Here is a 6,874-nt window from a genome sequence, read left to right as displayed (position 1 = left end):
GAATCCTTTCAATGTCTATATTGCCCTCTTGTTGTAGGACTTCAGGGCAATTTTGCTGAATTATTTCTGTTAGTATAGAGTCCAGGTTTTTATTAATTTCTGGTTTTTCTGGAAGACCAATTATTCTCAAATTGTCTCTTCTAGACCGGTTTTCTTGGTCTGTCACTCTCTCATTGAGATATTTCATGTTTCCTTCTATTTTTTCAGTCTTTTGGCTTTGTTTTATTTGTTCTTGTTGTCTTGAGAGATCATTAGTTTCTACTTGCTCAATTCTAGCCTTTAGGGATTGATTTTCGGCCATAATCTTCTGGTAATCGGCCATAATCTTTTGGTTTTCGGCCATAATCCTCTTGTTTTCGGCCATAATCTTCTGGTATTCCTTTTCAATCTGGTCATTTCTTGTGTTCAATTTGCTTATCAGTTCATTTGGTTTCTGAGCCTCGCTTTCCAGTTGCAAGATTCTACCTTTTAAGCTGTTATTTTCTTGCCAGATCTCTTCCATTTTCCTCAAAATCTCAGATTTGAACTCTTCCATAGATTGTGAGGAGTTTTCCTTATTTGGGGAGGGTCTGGATGGTTGTTTGTTCTCCTCCTCTGTTTGCTCGGTTGTCTGGATTTTCTCTGTGTAGAAGCTGTCGAGTGTTAAAGACTTCTTTTTTTTGTTATTATTCTTTCTCTTCTGAATTTCCTGTAACTGGTTAGCCATCATTAGCCCAGCAGCTTCTCAGGTTTATCCTCGCTCTCAGTGTCTGTCTGAGATCTATTGGCTCCTGAGGACTGAGTTCTAGTTTTTTCCAAGGTCAAGCCCCCTGGTGGATTCCCTTGCTTGAACCTCTGCAGGAGGTTTCTTTACAAGTCTCAGGGAGCTACTTCCACAGTCGTATACCCGTCTGCACTGGTTCCCCACTTAGGCTTTAGTTCCTGGTTGTGTTTGCCTCCACCCAAGCCTCTGCTCAGCCAGCACCCACGCCTCTGCTCAGCCGGCACCCAAGCCTCTGCTCAGCCGGCACCCACGCCTCTGCTCAGCCGGCGCTCCGCTCCCAGCGTCCGCTCCTGCGCGCGCGCGCTCAGATTTCGCGTGCGTTCTTGACTTAATGGGGTCCTAAGTCTTGCTGCTCTCAGGAACAGGTCCCGGAGCTGCTGATGACTCGAGGGGTGCCCCAAACTTGCTCTATTTCTTTTTAGCTGGGTTCGGAGCTATAGGTGAGTGTGGAGGGGGTGGGGGTGGGGCGGTTGCTCAGCTCGCGCTTGAGTGAGAGCCCTTTTTAGCTTGGAAATGTCTCGATTCCACGTACCTTCCACGCTGTGCCCTGTTGTGGGGTTCCTCCGTTCGTCTGGACTTGTTTTTATGTCCCCTTGAGGAGTTTTGTGTGTTTCGGTCAGGAGAGGTTTAGAGCTGCTTCTTACTCTGCCGCCATCTTAACCCGGAAACCTGGGTTTATTTTTTAAAAAGAAATAGCTACAAAAAGAGTACAAGTTGAGTAGAAAGGGAAAAAAATTGATAGTGGATTTAGGAGAATAAGGATCTAAGGAATAGATGTCATTGTAAAGAAGGAAGAACTGATTCAAATGGAAAAATGATCAAGGAAACAATTAAAGATTCTAGTTCAAAGGAGACTTTGAAAGTTTATGATATAGGAGGGAATATGGTAGTATCAAAAAATGGGGGTTTCTGAGATGTAGCTGGAAAGCATTTGAATCCAGGGAGACCTTGGGGCTTACCTGGTTCAACTCCTCCTTTTCACTTAGGAAGAAACTCAATCCTGGGAGGCTAAGGTAAAATAGCTAATTAGAGACAAGATTTTGATTCTAGAGTCCACTTCTCTGTACTGCTTAGTATTCCATGGTCAAAGTCTGCTGCTTGCTTTAATACATACTCCTTTAAAAAAATTCAGAAGTGGCTATTTTATTCTATTCAAAAAGATTATGGCTGATGCACACCAGTAATCCCTGCTGCAAGGAGACTGAGGCTGGTAGTGTGCTACATCCATGAAGTACCCATACTTATTGTGACCCCAGGATAGTGAGGCCTCAAGAGCATAGGGTCACCAGGCTACCCAAGGAGGGTTTAACCAGTTTCAGTTGGAAATGGAGTGGGTCAAAGATCTTGTGTCAGTCAGCAGTGGGATCAGGCTACTAGTGACTGTCACAATTCCAACCTCATATTTTATTGGGAAACTCATCTCCAAAAAATAAAAAGAGGCCATGATTCATGGAATTTACATTTGTGAGAACCTAAAACTTAGGAAAAAATTAACCATATTAAAATAATCTCTTCTTATTTAGTTCTTGAAATTGATCACAGTTACCACATTTCCAAGGAAGGAGGGGGAAAAATTTTGTGGCCACCTAAAAGGCACTGGGAAAAAAAAATTTGTATGATTCCCTAACCTAAAATGGTTATTGCCATAAAACTTCTCCTGTAGCTTCAGTCTAATAGCTGGTGGATTGTTAAATTTCTTGTTAAAGCCTTGAACTTTGTAGTTTTGGGGGGAACAAATAAGATTGCCCAATAGCTAACAATTAACTGATTGTTATGATAGAGTAAGGGGTGTTTGTTTTTTATAAGTTTCTTTGACCTCTAACCATCCCTTTCTTTCTTGATTTTTGTTGTTTTTCATTGTGCCAAGACATTTGGGCCCTCATTCAAAGTCCTGGGTTTTTTGAACAGCTGTCATAATTTCTTTGCACAGAGTTCCAGGTATCTAAAATCCACCCTTAAGAATACTCATTAATAGGGGGCATCTGGGTGGCTCAGTAGATTGAGAGTCAGGCCCAGAGACTGGAGGTCCTAGGTTCAAATCTGGCCTCAGACACTTCCCAGGTGTGTGACCCTGGGCAAGTCACTTGACCTTCATTGCTTAGCCCTTACCACTCGTTTGCCTTGGAGCCAATACACAGTATTGACTCCAAGACAGAAGGTAAGGGCTATTTAAAAAAAAAAGAAGAAGAAGAAGAATACTCATTAATATAAGAGAGAAATCATGTTATAAAAGCACTGTGGCAATTCCATGTTACATTTGTCTTGTTGAAAAGTTTTTATTACTAAATGTAAACATTTGAAAGCATACAATTTTAAAATGTCTCTTTGAGGGGCAGCTAGGTAACATAATATTAAAAATCTTGACTTTTTAGAGAGGCTATATGATCTTATCACAAAGACTTAAGTGTTTGTCTTTGGTCAAGTCATGGTAACTTTTCTGTGCCTCAGTTTCCTCATCTTGAAAATGAGGGTTTGGAACTCAGCGGCCTTGAAGATCTCATCTAGCTCTAAATTTGTCATCCAATGATGTTCTGCTTGTGAAGTGAATGAATGCCAATTCATGTGTTTAAGTATTTGCATATCTTTTAAAAATATGAAATTAAACTGATTGAAAGTGATAATTGACTGAATCTGGAAGTCCAGAACTTAGTTCTAGACTAAGTCCAGAAGTAAGGAGCCAATTTTTAGCCCCTCACCACTGGACTGGAATTTGTCATATTGTACCTCTAATCTTTCCTTACCATTGTGAAATATGAAAGGTATCCATTTTTTATTTACCATGATGAATCTACTGCTTCTAAAGTCCCAGATTTTTAACAAAAACCTTATTTGGAGATTTGATTACCATTAAAATGATTGTGGCTTTAGAGTCATGTCCAAATGGATATTTTTCTTAGTATCTTTTTTTATAGTATTTAGTCTTAATTGATAAATCTACTTGGTAATATATCAGATATTTCATTATCCCAGACAACTGAAATGACTGAGAAATTATTGTTACATGAATTTCTAATTTGATTTCTAGGCCCATTTTGGAGCTGGAACAACACATAGGTTCAAATCCTGCCTTAGTCCAGTACCATAGGAGGTTATAGTATAGATCCTGGATATGACACAAAGTCCTAGTCCAAAAATTGAAGCTTTAGATGTGAAACTTAGGGAGAAAAGAAGAAGAAGGAACTTAAAACAGTTTTCATATTTGGGAATGTCAGAATAATATAGAAACCCAGAAGTAGTAGTGGAGAAAGCATACATCTCATGAACCTCATATCTTGGGAGGCAAATGGCTGAATCCACATATAGTTAATCAACAGTCAGTAATAGGAGGAGAAATGAGGGAGCATAGTAGTTGAAGAGAGGATGGGTAGACTTCAGGAAAGAATATTCAGAGCAAAACACTACCTACACAGAACAGATTATAAAACCGGAGAGGGATTAAAAAGTAAGAAATAAAAGGCAAGATTTAACAGCTTTGATCTGGATGGATAAAGAGAGAAAAAGGTAAGGAATAGGATCAGACCGTTCCAATTATAGATTGCCAATGTTGATCTTGATTCTTTTCTCTTACCAATTTATTTTTCTTTATAAAAGGAGAGAGATAGGGGAGATAAAGAGAAGGATCATTATAATGTCATTTGATGAAAGGAAAAGCATACCTAGCTTGTTAGTGTAAATTATATGAATTCACCCCTAAAATGAAAAATAGTAAAGTTAATTAGAAAACAGAATCTAACTGTTTATAAGAAACATAAAGATTCCCAATGTTAAGTACTACTAGAACAACAAAAAAAAAATGCTCAAACTCCCAACTGATTGAAAAAATGCAAATCAAAACAATTGATCAAAAAAAAAAAACAAATCAAAACAACCTGTCATTGACTAAAATGATAAAAGTGCAAAATGACAAATGTTGGAGATTTATAAAAAAAGGAGACACAGTATATCTTTAGACCCATCAATACTACTTCTGGGTCTGTTCCTCAAAAAGATCCGGGGGGAAAGAAAAGAACATATTTGTTCCAAAATATTTATAGCAGCTCTCTCTCAACTGGAAGTTGAGGAAGTGCTTATCAGTTGGGGACAAATCATAGTATATAATTGCAATGAAATGCTATTGTGTCATAAAAAATGATTAACAGGTTTATTTGTTTTTTTAAACTTGGAAAGACCTACATGAAGTAGAGAAAAGTGAAATAGGTAGAACCAAGAGAACTAGTAGTTGAAAAATAATTTGTAAATGTCTAACTCTAAAGAATGAATTGAAAAAGAGAAAATTAAAGATTCTCTATATATAAATCTTTTTTGTTGGATGATACCTTCTGTGGTGCAGGAAGGGAAGGGGGGGCTGATATACCTGGGAATAAATTCTACTAAACAAATAGCAAACACATGAGGGAGTAGAATAAAATATGTTATGCCTCAGGTGAATCTAATCAGTAGTGGCAATCATGCTTTCAGGTAAGGAAACAGCAAAATTACAGATGATCTAAGAGATAAGCATATAGAAACTTAACAGCACCATAGATATTGAAACAATGTCAATACTAAAATTGTGAATTCCATCTAAGATGCTGGCATGATAGTTCACACAGGAGCCCAATGCTGCCACTTTTATTCCAACAATTACAGAGAAAGAGCGCCAAATTGAACAGCAACCAAGAAATCCAAAGAGCTACATCAATAAGGTGCTTCATCCAAGCCCTACAAAAATACATTCAGATGCTTTGGACATTGAAAAGAGGAGTCCTACCAGAGAAGTCAGCATCAGCCAGGTCAATAGAACAGAAACCTTCAGCAGCACTACAAATAGCAAGGCCATGGAGGGTACAGAGAAACACCAGAGGTAGAGACAAAAATGTCTATGCCTTTACCAGGGAAATCCCAGGGGAAACAGAAGACTCCATAGCTCTAAGACTGGGGAAGCCCCAGAAAAGAGAGGAAATATTCCCACAGACTAATCAGAAAAAGAGTACAGGTGGCAAGAAGGACAGAAGACTACTCAGTGCCCCTGAACAAGAAAACTTATTGGGTACAGAGACCATCTAACCCATTGACCCATGACAGTCAATTGCAGATATGATGTGAGGGATACCACATGAAGTCTACCAGTAAACTGAGTGCAGATACACCAAGGGAAGTGAAAGCCAGCAACAGAACTCAAGAAATCAAGGTCAGGACCCTACCGGGGAAACATATAAATATAAAAAACAAACCTGTATATGAGGGAGTCACAAGAGCTAGAGGAAAAAAGGAATAGGTTTTTAAAGGTCAGATGGGGAAAAGATTTTAGGAGGATGTAGAAGTGGGCCCTTACACTAAACCTCAAATCAATAACTGAGGCTAAGTTGTATATGTAAATAAAGGAAGATGCCAAACTATGAATACAAAATATATATGCAAATGGTATATGATCTGAATAACTAAAAGAAAATCAAATTGAGCTATAAGAAGAAATTAATGGTGAAGCAGTTGTTGGGGACCTTAATGTTCCCTTATCAGACCTAGCCAAATCTAACCCAAAGATAAATAGTGAATACTTTAAAGATCTGAATAGTGTTTAAGAAAAGTTAGCTATGATAGTCCTCTGACAACTACTGAATTGAATCTTAAAGAATGTAAAAATTTATTTCCTATGTATTGCATAGCACCTTTGATTATATATAAAACGAAAACTAAACAAATGCAGAAAGGCAAAAGTTGATGATAATATTTGACCAATTATGTACAAGCTGAAAACTTAACTAAGTACTTAAAAATATAAAATATCTAGATTAATAGAACAAGAAATAAGGACTTTAAGCAACTTAATCTCAGAGAAAAAATTTGAATGAGTCATAAATGAATTCTCAAAGAAAGGAACATTTGCAAGCACAAATGGATTTAAAACCCTCCAACGTTAATTATTACCATCTTTTGTTATCTTTGCCAATTTGAAAGGTGTGATGTGAAGGGAAACATAAGGGTTGTTTCTCTTATTAGTAATTTGAAGCATTCTTCCATATAGTTTCTAATAGTTTAAAATCCTTTTGAAAACTTGAATGTTCTTTGATTACTTTTGGGAAACAACTTCTGTTTTTTATTACATGTATGTGATTTTGTATGCATATGTTC

The 6,874-nt window shown here is 37.5% G+C and overlaps 1 protein-coding gene across 3 annotated transcripts in view; it reads left to right on the top strand.

Moving 5' to 3' along the window:
• Positions 1-6,874, top strand: part of MON2 (MON2 homolog, regulator of endosome-to-Golgi trafficking) — a 149,938-nt gene that overhangs the window by 98,617 nt on the left and 44,447 nt on the right. The window lies entirely within an intron of this gene.

Source organism: Gracilinanus agilis, chromosome 5 (assembly GCF_016433145.1).
Source record: "Gracilinanus agilis isolate LMUSP501 chromosome 5, AgileGrace, whole genome shotgun sequence".
Taxonomy (NCBI): Eukaryota; Metazoa; Chordata; class Mammalia; order Didelphimorphia; family Didelphidae; genus Gracilinanus; species Gracilinanus agilis.
This window is presented reverse-complemented; position numbering and strand designations above follow the sequence as displayed.